General features: G+C 40.2%; 1 long non-coding RNA gene across 1 annotated transcript; it reads left to right on the top strand.

Annotated features, from left to right (window-relative positions):
• Positions 1 to 5,534: 5,534 nt before the first annotated feature.
• Positions 5,535 to 12,164, top strand: LOC113628992 (uncharacterized). Its single transcript, XR_003436317.1, has 3 exons — positions 5,535 to 5,804; positions 9,064 to 9,174; positions 11,926 to 12,164. It is a non-coding gene; the product is annotated as an uncharacterized LOC113628992 (long non-coding RNA).
• Positions 12,165 to 13,502: the final 1,338 nt, after the last annotated feature.

The raw sequence follows: 13,502 nt of genomic DNA, 5'->3' as shown, positions 1-13,502 counted from the left end.
AGAAGGACAAATATCATATGATATCGCTTGTATGTGGAATCTAAAATATGACACAAATGAACCTATCTATGAAACAGAAACGGAATCACAGACATAGAGAACAGACTGGTGGTTGCCAAGGGGGAGGGGGCTGGGGGAGGGATGGAGGGGGAGGTTGGGCTTAGCAGATGTAATCTATAATAGAGAGAATGGATAAACAACAAGGTCCGACTGTATAGCACAGAGAGCTATATTCAATGCTCTATGATAAACCATAATGGAAAAGAATATTAAAAAAAGAATGTAGACATGTGTGTAACTGAATCACTTTGCTGTACAGCAGTAACTACACAACATTGTAAATCAACTATACTTCTATAAAAAAAAAAAAAGAAAAAGAATTCCATTGTTGCTTCTCAGGAAGAAGTGGGAAGGATATTCTGAATTGCAGGCAATTTCAATGGCTAGAATGACTGCATGGAGGAAATTCATGGAAGATGAGAATGTTTCTCTTCTCCTGGTCCACAAGCAGCCCTGTAGGAGAGCAGGGCAGGCAGAACTACTGCCTTTCCACATGCCACTTTAGACATACTGGGTTTCTTTTCTCCCATACCTTTGTGGGACTGAATTTGGTACTAATATGTGCCTTAACGAATGCTTTTTATGTACCGTGTGTAAGACGCACATCATTTTATTTAATCTTAGCCACCTTACAAATTATATATTATTATCTTTATTTTATAGTTGACTAAAGGGATACTCAGTGAGATTACCTATTATATCCAGGTTGACACAGCTAATAAGAGGTAGACCTAGAATTTCAGCCACTACTGGTTCCCATACCTGCCCACTCTCCACTGTAGCAGGGAAAGCATATCGATGTGTAACAACTCATCTCCCCTTTCCCTCCACTTCCCCTCCCTACTCCTAAAGTCTGAGGCAGTGTAGTATAGTGCAAAGTCCTGACTCAGGAGCCAAAAAAGTTGGATTTGGGTTCTTGCCTCTGCCACCTTTGAAGAGATGTTACCTTAGGTCAATCCCTAGACTTTCCTGACCCTTACTTTCCTCATCTGTATAGAAAAATATAATAAAATCTGCTCTGTCACCACCACCGGATGCAGAAGGATCACACAAGAACCTGTATATTAAAAGGCTCTGCAGTAATCATAGCAACAGCTCACACCTGTATAGTCCTTTATAATTTTCAAAATGCAACAATATTGTGAAATAATCCCTACCTGTTTCACAGAGGAAAACTGTGGCTGAGAGCATTTGGGTATCATACAGCTCATACTCTGCAGAATCAGAACTGAAACCCAGGTTTTATTACTCCAGATTCTATTATTTTCCCACACTCTAATGCTGCCACCTTATTTGCAAGAAGATTCTTTAATTATTGGGCAATTAACAACAGAATTTCTTCACAGAGCTCAGTCATTTCAAATTCTATTCTTTCTATTCTTAATTTTATTTATATACTACTTTTCAGGAGCTCGCCTATTGCATTAAGTAGATAAAAATAAGTAAATCATGTCAATTATTTATTATTGATTTATTACTTTAATATAGCAAATCATACCACAAAGGCCAAAAAATATGAAGCAATTCTTTTTTTTTAAATAAATTTATTTATTTATTTTTGGCTGCGTTGGGTCTTTGTTGCTCTGAGCGGGCTTTCTCTAGTTGCGGTGAGAGGGGGCTACTCTTTGTTGTGGTGTGCAGGCTTCTCATTGCGGTGGTTTCTCTTGTGCACAGGCTCTAGGTGCACAGGCATCAGTAGTTGTGGCACACGGGCTCAGTAGTTGTGGCTCGCAGGCTCTAGAGTGCAGGCTTAGTAGTTGTGGTGTGCGGGCTTAGTTGCTCCGCAGCATGTGGGATCTTCCCGGACCGGGGTCTGAACCCGTGTCCCCTGCATTGGCAGGAAGATTCTTTACCACTGTGCCAGCAGGGAAACCCTGAAGCAATTCTTTAAAGGTGTTTAAGTTAAAACCAATAAGGAAATTGGGCCTGACATATCATAATCCCTGGTGCCACTGAATATCATTTCTAGTAGTTGGATGATATTTTCAATAAAATGAAGAGCTTGCCTGCATCCTAAGTATTTACTTTTTAAAAAAACATTCCAGCAGGTAACATAATGTTTACATGGCTCTTTGGCCTTAGAATACATCACTGCAGAAGGGGCATAAATCCTCCAACCAGCTCTCTGTGCAGTCCTGTTGCAGAAGACCACACAGACATTCTACCCAGAGGGCCCACTGGTCTAGATCGTGTCCAGGCCTCAATGCAGTCTCCTTGTGGATTAATGAGGAAAACAGCCAGCAAGCCTAGGACACAGGGTACAAAAGGAAAGACAGCAGATTGGGGCTGAGAGAAAGCAGGGAGAGAGGCAGAGGGAGAAAGCAAAGTCAGAAAACTAGACGCAAAGAAGAAAAAAGACTTTGTGTATCCTCGACATTGGCATTGCCCTGAGATGGTTAGGTGCACAGAAAGAGAAAAGGGTGCTAATTAATATTCAGGTGGCAGAAGCCAAAATGGACAGTTTCTAAGAGTAGAGGCAATTAACTGTCTGCAGACACAAAAAAGAAGCTAACCAGCCCTTCCTGACCGCCTACAGGTTGCACTGGTGAGTGGCATGGACTCTGTAGGTCTCATCACTGAAGAGAACCTGCTGGTGGCCAGGCCTGACTTTCCCACATGCCCTGGGGCCTGGGCTGCTTTGCCCACTGGCTGAGGTCACAGTGACATCAGTGATGAGCTGGCCCACTCAGCTCTTTTCCCAAGAGGAGCTAGGTTCAGCGTCAAGGTTTACGATTCCACTGCACCTCTATATAAAACAAATCCCACATTCATCTACCTTAAAAATCAGAATTTAGTTTGGAAAAATAGTAGATTAAGGAGGTACAACCTCATTGTAAAAAATGGTAAAAAATGTAAAACATATTTTGAAAAAAATTCACAATCCCATAAATTCAGAGTAGTTACATTCTTTAAAGAGTAATTTATGTATAACTAGGTTCTAAATTTTCATAATAGACTTATAAAAAGTAACTGTCTGAAACTGCCCCAAGGCTGCCAAGACCTCACCTTCCAGACAGGATTGGAGGATAATGACTGTTCTTAAAGCTCTATGTACTTTTTTTTGAAGTAATGCTTTTAATTTAGACTACAGAATTCTAAACAATATTCTGTACAATTAAAAAAATCATAGGGCTTCCCTGGTGGCGCAGTGGTTGAGAGTCCGCCTGCCGATGCAGGGGACGCGGGTTCGTGCCCCGGTCCGGGAAGATCCCACATGCCGCGGAGCGGCTGGGCCCGTGAGCCACGGCCGCTGAGCCTGCGTGTCCGGAGCCTGTGCTCCGCAACGGGAGAGGCCACAAGAGTGAGAGGCCCGCGTTCCGCAAAAAAAAAAAAAAAATTTAGAAGAAATCATAAACAAGCTGTTGCATGGGAAAAGAGAAACCTACGAATGTTAAATATGACATGCTCGATTCCAGATTCACTCCTGATTTTTAGTAAATGTACTCTGCATTCTTATGTAGTACTATTTCGCATTCTGCTTTACTCACTGTGTCATTTTACGTATCCATGCCCCTAACTCATTTTCTAAGCTGCCATTCCCCCACCCCACTCCGTTTTTAACTTCACACTCCATCAGGTTTGTCTGGCCATGTCCCTGGACTGCTTAGAATCTTCTCTTGGTTCTCCATTGTCTTTAAAATCAAAGCCAAACTCACAGAACACCTTCTGAGCTGGCTCTCTGCTTTGTCCCCCTCCCCCTGCACTGGATGCAGAGTATTAATGCAGACTTGACAAGCACTGCTGAGTTCTCTCCAGGATGGATACCCCGATTAGTACTCCCACGCCAGAGCTGACAGCCCACAGCCCCTGCCCACACCTGGCACTATCCATTTTGCTGATTTTGCTGGTCTAATTGGTATAAAATGTTTAGGGATGAGTGATGCTTAATGCTTATGGTTTCCTCCTCTGGTCATTGCTTGCTTACAAACGTTACCATCTTCACTTGGAGCACCCATCATTTTCTCCCTGAGTTGCCTTAGATCCTTTCAGTTTTAGATATTTCAAAAATCTTCTCAAGGGATTAATCTCCAAAATATATAAACAGCTCATGCAGCTCAATATCAAAAACACAAACAACCCAATCAAAAAATGGGCAGAAGAACTAAATAAATGTTTATCCAAAGAAGACATACAGATGGCCAACAAACACATGAAAAAATGCTCAACATCACTATTTATTAGAGAGATGCAAATCAAAACCACAATGAGGTATCACCTCACACCGGTCAGAATGGCCATCATCAAAAAGTCTACAAATAAATGCTGGAGAGGATGTGGAGAAAAGGGAACCCACACTGTTGGTGGGAATGTAAATCAATACAGCCACTATGGAGAACAGTATGGAGGTTCCTTAGAAGACTAAAAATAGAACTACCATTGTGACCCAAAAATCCCACTCCTGGGCATATACCCAGAGAAAACCATAATTCAAAAAGATACAAGCACCCCAATGTTCATTGCAGCACTATTTACAATAACCAGGACATGGAAGCAACCTAAATGTCCATTGACAGATGAATGGATAAAGAAGATGTGGTACATATATACAATGGAATATTACTCAGCCATATAAAAGAATGAAGTTGTGCCATTTGCAGACACATAGATGACCTAGAGACTGTTATACAGAGTGAAGTGTAAGTCAGAAAGAGAAAAACAAATATATTAATGCACATATGTGGAATCTAGGAAAATGGTATAGATGAACTTATTTGCAAAGTAGAAATAGAGAACAAACGTATGGATACCAAGTGGGGGAAGGGGGGGTGGGATGGACTGGGAGATTGGGATTGACATATATACACTACTATGTATAAAATAGATAACTAATGAGAATAGACTGTATAGCACAGGGAACGCTACTCAATGCTCTGTGGTGACTTAAATGGGAAGGAAATCCAAGGAAGAGGGGATATACGTATACGTGTGGCTGATTCACTTTGCTGTACAGCAGAAACTAACATTGTAAAGCAAGTATACTCCAATTTTTTAAAAAAAAATCTCCTCTTGGACCCGAAAAGACTTAATCCATAGTGTCCTTCACTGAAGAGATATTCCCAATTTTGATGAAAGTAAATTAACATATCTTTTGCTGGAGTCTGTTGTGCGTTTTAATACTCATTCTTCAAGATTATTCTACTATAATCTGCTCCATGAAACTAGTCATCACCTCCTCTAGGAGCTTGAAAGATGTTATTTATACTTCCTTTATTTTATCTGCTTTAAGGAATTTCTTGTGATGTTCTGTTTTGCTTTCTGAAGTCTGACCTCCTCAAGGGTAAGGACTGAGTGTTGTTCATCTCTGAATCCCCAGTGCATTCTGACTCATGGTAGTTCCATGTTGGTGGAATGAATAAATGACTCATGGTAGTGGCCGTGTCGTTATCTATGTGGAATTCCAGTAAGTCATTTCCTCTCGCCCCTACAATGCATTAGCAGAGAACCTTCCGCTCCCATGGTCTCTTTTGTCCACAGTTACTTGGAACTGGAACTCAGACAGAGCGAGTAAAAGACAGCATCAGATGCTGGCCCCGAGAGATCTCGAAGAGGGGCAGCCCTTCGGGGCATGTGTGCTGCTCTTCAAGGAGGGGAGGTTGTCTGCAGGGAGAAGAGAGCGGAAGTCCAAGGGGCCAAGGGAGGGAGATCAGGTTTTCCTTATTTTTTGCCAGGTTTTCTGCTTCTGATCCCTCATGAAGCTTTGGTCATAAGGTACCTCTCTATCCCTTTACTTCGAGAAAGCTCCAGTAAGTATCTCAAAGATACCTAGTCACATGTTTTCTACTTAGTAACAGAATAATTGCAACTTTCACATTTTTATTAGAGGTAATAGTAACTTACTCAATATTATGGCTAAGACATCTTTTTTATTTCAATATCTTTATTGGAGTATAATTGTTTTACAATGGTTAGTTTCTGCCGTATAACAAAGTGAATCAGCTATACGTATACATATATCCCCATATCTCCTCCCTCTTGCGTCTCTCTCCCATCGTCCCTATCCACCCGAAGTGAGAGAGTGGTAAGGCATCTTTTTATTCTTTTAATAGCCATACAAAAGTGAACTCACATTCAACTTGTCTTCCACTGATCTCTTTTTAACTGGTTACACTTTTTAGTCTTTAGTTGGGCACACCATGCTTATTGCATCCAAAATTTTTCACATGAAAGTGGAAAACTCAGATAGCAATTTGGTGTGTTGGTGGAAGGACCCAGTAAAAAGGTAGGAATCAATATCACTCATTTATTTGTGTGTTAATTCTATTTTATATGTTTTAAAAACATAATTAAACCTGAATCAGTCTTCTATGAGTTCACGTTTGTAGTAGTTCATACAGTAACTAGGTTGAGTGATTTTTTTTTTTTTTGGCCACGACTTGTGGCTTGTGGGGTCTTAGTTCCCCAACCAGGGGTTGAACCCGCACCCTCAGAAGTGAAAGCGCAGAGTCTTAACCATTGGACCGCCAGGGATTTCCCAGGCTGAGTGAATTAAAAAAATTTTTTAAAATTGAAATATAGTTGATTTACAATGTTTCTTGGTTTTTGTTTTTTTATAAATGTATTTATTTTAGTTTATTCATTTTTGGCTGCATTGGGTCTTCGTTGCTGCGCGGGCTTTCTGTAGTCGCGGCGAGTGGGGGCTACTCTTTGTTGCGGTGCGCGGTATCTCACTGCAGTGGCTGTTACTCCTTGTTGCGGAGCACAGGCTTTAGGCACACAGGCTTCAGTAGCTGTGGCTCACGGGCTCTAGAGCACAGGCTCAGTAGCTGTGGCACATGGGCTTAGTTGCTCCGCGGCATGTGGGATCTTCCCGGACCAGGGATTGAACCCGTGTCCCCCTGCACTGGCAGACAGATTCTTTTTTTTTTTTTTTTTTTATAAATTTATTTATTTATTTATTTAGAATGTATTGGGTCTTCATTTCTGTGTGAGGGCTTTCTCTAGTTGCGGCGAGCGGGGACCACTCTTCATCGCGGTGCGCGGGCCTCTCATTGTCGCGGCCTCTCGTGTTGCGGAACACAGGCTCCAGACGCGCAGGCTCAGTAGCTGTGGCTCACGGGCGCAGTTGCTCCGCGGCATGTGGGATCTTCCCAGACCAGGGCTCGAACCCGTGTCCCCTGCATTGGCAGGCAGACTCTCAACCACTGCGCCACCAGGGAAGCCCGGCAGACAGATTCTTAATCACTGCATCACCAGGGAAGCCCCATTTACAATGTTTTGTTAGTTTCAGGTGTACAGCAAAGTGATATATATGTATATGTGTATATTCTCTTCCATTATAGGTTATTACAAGGTATTGAATTTAGTTCCCTGTGCTATACAGTCAGTCCTTGTTGTCTATCTATTTTATATATAGTAGTGTGTATATGTTAATCCCCAACTCCTAATTTAGCTCTCCCCCCCGCCCCCTTTGGTGACATAAGATTGTTTTCTATGTCTTTGAGTCTGTTTCTGTTTTGTAAATACATTCATTTGGATCATCTTTTTAGATTCCACAAATAAGTGATATCATATGATACTTGTCTTTCTCTGTCACTTGTCTTTATACTTCTCTTAGTATGATCATCTCTAGGTCCACTGATGTTGCTAAAAATGGCATTTTTTCATTCTTTTTTATGGCTGAGTAATATTCCATTGGGGGGAATGAAAAAATATATATATACACATATACATATATATATCTTCTTTATTCCTCTGGTGATGGACACTTAGGTTGCTTACATGTCTTGGCTATTGTACTGAGTGAATTTTTTATTTAAAAAAAATGTTATTGTGTAATACAACACAGACACCAAAACCCACACTAAACAAATGTATAGCTTAATTAGTAATGATAAGGCAGATACACCCTTGTTATTACCACTCAGGTCAAGAAATAGAAACTCGCTCCCCCCACCCCATGTGCCCATCACAGTCACAACTCCCTTCAGGTTAAGTTTTAATTATACAAATGACAAAAGGATTAGGTAAGCAATTATGCAAATAATTTTGCAAAGAGAATGTTTACATATATCATATTAATTTTCAGCACTTAATTTAAAAATCTTACTTGCAGTAAAAAAATTTATCATAATATTGGAATAATCACTACTCTATATAGTTTATTGTGTGGTCTCTCTCCCTCTCTAGATAGGTAGGCAGATAGATAGATGGATAGATATGTATATAGCTTTAATATATTATCTTAGACCGAAGGACAGACATATATTTTGTTTTAATATCTTATCCTCACTACACCCCTTCCAGGGGTTTATTTAACAAACAATGAAGCTAAAGATCAAAGATAAAGAAATTTGCTCAAGGAATAAAGGTAGAATTGAAATCAAGCAGATCTAACCCCCTTTCCATGATATCCTGCTATGATAATTCTAAGTGGTTCTTATTTGTTCATTAAACAGGTTTGCCATAATCTATGCATGTTCTGTTACTGTATGTTACTGAAAGTAAGCAACTCCATTATTTTAAAAATTATATCATACAAATATTTCACTCCTGAGAATGGTCTTTTTTCTTGATTCATCCTAGCAACGCTTTACTTTATTTTTAGCATAAAATAAATAGGCTGGCTCAAAGCGAGCATACAACAATTCTTACGGAACACATATTGTCGGACTCGATGCTGAGCAGTTAACACTGGGAATTTCACTTAACCCTGAAAATAGTTCTTTGAGGTGGGAGTTATTATCCCCATGTTATAGGTAAGGACACAGAGCGAAGCCAGTAGAAAAAGAGCTGGGGTGGAAATCAGGTCTTTCTCGGGCCACAGCTCTCGCTGCTAGCCCCTCGGATGCACATCCGCCACACACACCTACTGACGTTGTGTTCACTGGGTCACTGGTTGTACCTGCACTGTAGGAGTCTTCTTCTTTTTTTAACTTGCATATTCTTGAGTAACTGAACTGAAACTGTAGCAGAAGGAGATACTAGAAAGAAGCAAATGAACCAACCCCACATCCTATATGTGCCCCTAAGCCTATGTCTCTTGGTTGTTTTCCTGATTTACAGCATGTCAGGACAAGTGCTTTGGAGGAAAAGCAAGACTTCATCCAGTCGTCAGTAGAAAACCTTGGTGGCTGCAGTTCCTGTGACTTACAAAAAGGATACACAGGAGAAGAGGTAGGGAAAGCTTTGTGTCATACTTATTAATTACTGTGGACATTTTAAAAAATATCAAAGAGTGTTATGACAGAGTGGCAATGAAAGAATAACTTTTTCAATATGAACTAGAGTTATTTTGAATTTAGTTTGTGCAGCAGCTTATGTAAACCTGCCTGTCACTGTGAAAGCCCTTGTCTTCTTTTGTTTTCAAAGTCATAACTTAAATGACAAACAAATATGTTAAGTGGCTTTTGTGAACTGGCTACAAGCTTTGCATGCCCGGACTTGTCTGGTACAAAGTATACAAAACAGACGTGTGATTTATAAACTATGGGGTAATCAAATGAATACAAAGAAAAGGAAAGAATCCTCTATATTTGAGTATTTGGGAATGATACTCTAAAAATACTGTAAGGAAAACTTGCTGCAATTTGCTTGACTTTTCTTTGATCTCCAACGGAGTTGAATAAGGTTGATAAATTAGGTGTGCTAATTTATTCCCCAGCAGTAACATCTGCATTATTTTCTACTGGAAACAATGCTTGAACCTCCAAACCATTCTGTTTCTATGAGAATCATAAGAAGCACAGAGTGACAAGGATCTCAAGAGACAACATAATTCTGGGGGGTTTTTTTGGTTTTTTTTTTTTTGCGGTACGCGGGCCTCTCACTGTTCTGGCCTCTCCCGTTGCGGAGCACAGGCCCCCGACACGCAGGCTCAGCGGCCACGGCTCACGGGCCTAGACGCTCCGTGGCATGTGGGATCTTCCTGGACCGGGGCACGAACCCATGTCCCCTGCATCGGCAGGCGGACTCTCAACCACTGCGCCACCAGGGAAGCCCTGGTTTTTAACATTGGGCCTCTCCCCTGATTTCTCTGTGCCCATATTTCCATCTGGAAAAAATGAAGATATTTTCATTACTTGAAGGATGAAACAGAGACCAAAGGGTTTTAGATGTCGTGAGATACCTAGCTGCGTGTTCACACGTGGCAGTTTTGTTTGATGCTTGATTCCTGGACTTTATACATTTTCATGAGCTGGCTGCTTTTCCTGGGACTGCAGAGAAAGCTGATGAATACACGCTGTAGTGGCCACAGGAGGCTTTAGGGACTCCATCCTTGTCTGATTCTGCTCTTTCAAGCTCTTAAACATAGACATTGATTACACAGTAAAAAAATATTTAACATCACCAAGGATCATTCCATTGCCTTCCCAGGGGATCAGGTGGTATATCATTTAGGATGTGAACATCCCTGGGCTAAAGGCAGTCTTATGTCCATTTAACAGGTGAACAAATTGAGGCCTGGTGAAGTTAGTGAGCTACGCTCAAATTCAAATACATACCACACAGACAGAAATAGGCTGGAACTCAGGTTTCAAATCCTGTGTTCTATTAACTAAACCATTACCTAGTTCATTTTGTATCTCTGTTGGTGCTTTCAAAATTGTCCTGAAACATACAGAAATGAAGAATTGTCTTTGATTGTATTAAATGTGGCTTGATACAAACTAAATCAAAATCAAATTATATTTTAAATTCTTAGGAGAAAGGGCCTCCCTGGTGGCGCAGTGGTTGAGAGTCCGCCTGCCGATGCAGGGGACACGGGTTCGTGCCCCGATCTGGGAAGATCCCACATGCCACAGAGTGGCTAGGACCGTGAGCCCTGGCCACTGAGCCTGCGCGTCCGGAGACTGTGCTCCGCAGTGGGAGAGGCCACAACAGTGACAGGCCCGCGTACCGCAAAAAAAAAAAAAATTCTTAGGAGAAAGATGAACTAGATCCTTCTGATTGGCCAAAAATCACAAGTTATAATAGAGTTCAAAAGGAAATGGGTTGTTTGGACCATGAAGTGGCTTCCCTCTATTCAGAACTGTTTCAAGCTAAATGTACCCTCAAATAGCTTGAAAAAGCAAACGTCAAGCGTCAGTCAAAGCTGTCACCTAGCAGAACAGTAAGTGTATGGTTAATACATTCAGCTCGAAGTTCTCCACAACAGTAATTAAGGACTAGTGTTTTTAAAAATCGTGTAACTCTTTTGAAGCATACTTGATTTGCTGGAGTCTTTTTTCCTTTTAATAAACAAACAAAGCATATATTCCACATATAAGTGACATCATATATTTGTCTTAGCCTGACTTACTTCACTTAGTATGATAATCTCTAGATCCATTAGATTTTACTTAAGAATTATAAATTGTGGGAGGTGGTGACTTAAGTAAATTCAAAATGTGATGCTGTGGTAATCTACTAAACCTGAATGTAACAACAGAGAAATTAATTTGTAAAAACCTGCACCTGACTACTCTTTCAAAAGATGGAATTGGTCCACTAAAGATTGTCTGAAAGCAACTGGCGCATCTGTAGATTACCTGCAATCCCTTCACAGCCCCAGGCCAGCTTTGTTCCCTTTGGAATTCAAAGAGTTTTGCATTTGCTGGTCTTTACCGTTAGGGTGAAAGAGTTTAAGAAATCACAAACCAATTAAAATACTGGTGTAGCAAAACGAATTTGGAAAGGCAAATGTGTAACCACACACACAAAAAAGTTTAATGTTTTGGGATTGTTTGCTTCTTTTTGCTTCTTTCCATGCGACCATTTTCATTGGTATGATGAAATGAGATTTAACTACCAATGTTTTCTGAAGAATAATTATATATATATTTAAAATTGTAACACCTTAAAAATATATAGTATACTTACTGTGCTCTGGGATATTTTAAGGAAAATAAATCCATCCTTTTTTTTTTTTTTTTTTGCTTTTGGGAGGGTATTAACATGATACAGCTCACATGGTGGAGAAGTGAGGTCTCCTGCCATCAGCATGTGAGGGAGCCACCTTGGAAGCAGCCCTTCCAGCCTTCGGCTGAAGGTGACCCCACCTGAAGGCTGACACACTCACTGCTACCTCGAGAGACCCTGAGCCACCCAGAGACCCTGTTCTCAAATTCTTCAACCGTGAGAAAATAAATGTTTGTTATTGTAAGGCACTAAAAAAATAAAATAAAATAAACTACTATATGTTGTTGGAGTTTAATCACTGTCACAAAGTATACAGGACTTCTAGCAAGGGCTGCAAGGATGGTAGAAACACTATTACTCTCTTGCACTGGGAAAAACTAGAAAACTATTAAGACAGCTTTATTCCGTAGGCATGGCTGCCTTCTTGGATGATTTAATTAAGTGATTATTTGTTAAACACCTAGAATTTTTTAAGTATCCACTGTAGTGGATAAAGAAAAAACTTGACAGCAAGCTATATGTTTGTCGGAAACTGCCTTTTTATATACCTGCCTTCGTACCTCTCTCTGTTTGCCCCTGGAGACATTTCTTCCCATTTAATCTTTACATTTCTCAGTATTGCAGAAGTTCAGGACTGGAAGAGTCAATCCCGTTGTTCTCTTTTCCTCATTTGTAAAATGGTAACCAAAAGCTCACATCTCTTCCTACCTCACTGGGATGAGACAGAGCTGACTGTTTTAACAGATACAAAACTGTAGAATCACTCTCTTTATTTAGGGATTCCAATGCATTTAATCATTTTGGTGGGGAAGAGGTGACATTCTCATTGCTAGAGTTTGAACTAAGATGATGGAGAAGGGCAGAATTGGATGTGGTAGCCGAATGAATAGGTGGAGTTTAGTTAATTGCTTACATAATTGCTTACGTAAAGGCTCTCTTATGCCTAAAAATTAAACTTCTCTGTAATGTCTGAAAACTTCATTCCTTTCCAGCTGAAGGCTCTCTCTGTTAAAATGCAGAACAAACACCCTGTTTTAACAGTCATTTATACTTTCGTGGAAGTGTGTTTTAGATTCTTTCTTGGAATAGATTTTGATAGACAGAAGGATATTGGAAACTGTGTGAACAAGTAAAGAAGAAAGAAGTACAATGTTGTCCAAGACACCTTCAGACACACTGCCTGTTTTTCAGTTTTGCCAATGATTGGTGTGATACAAAAAATAGATTCTGGTTGACTAAGAAATTGACTGACAAATACTTTTTCTATAACTTAAAAAAGGAATTTCAAGCTTATAGAAGGTTAAAATAGTACAAAAAGTCCTATATACTCTTTATTCCCACTTGATAAGAGCCCCTACTTGCTCATCATTGTCTTTCCCCAACTGGTCATTCATTATGCCTAGACTTTGCTTAGATTTGAGTTTCCAGCTGCTATCACTTCTCTTTTTTTTTTCCCCCAAAGAACTTCCTTTAGTATTTCTTTTACAGAAGACCTGCTGATGATAGCGCCTTTCAATTGTCATTTACCTGAAAGTATTTCATTTATCTAAACATATTTGTACCAGCTACTTTGAAGTCCTTGTCTGATAATTCAACATCTGGGT

Source organism: Aethalodelphis obliquidens, unplaced genomic scaffold (assembly GCF_003676395.1).
Source record: "Aethalodelphis obliquidens isolate GAN/ISIS:26980383/991018 unplaced genomic scaffold, ASM367639v1 scaffold25, whole genome shotgun sequence".
Taxonomy (NCBI): Eukaryota; Metazoa; Chordata; class Mammalia; order Artiodactyla; family Delphinidae; genus Aethalodelphis; species Aethalodelphis obliquidens.
Note: the sequence above shows the minus strand (reverse complement) of the source record. Positions and strands in the feature narration are given on the sequence as shown.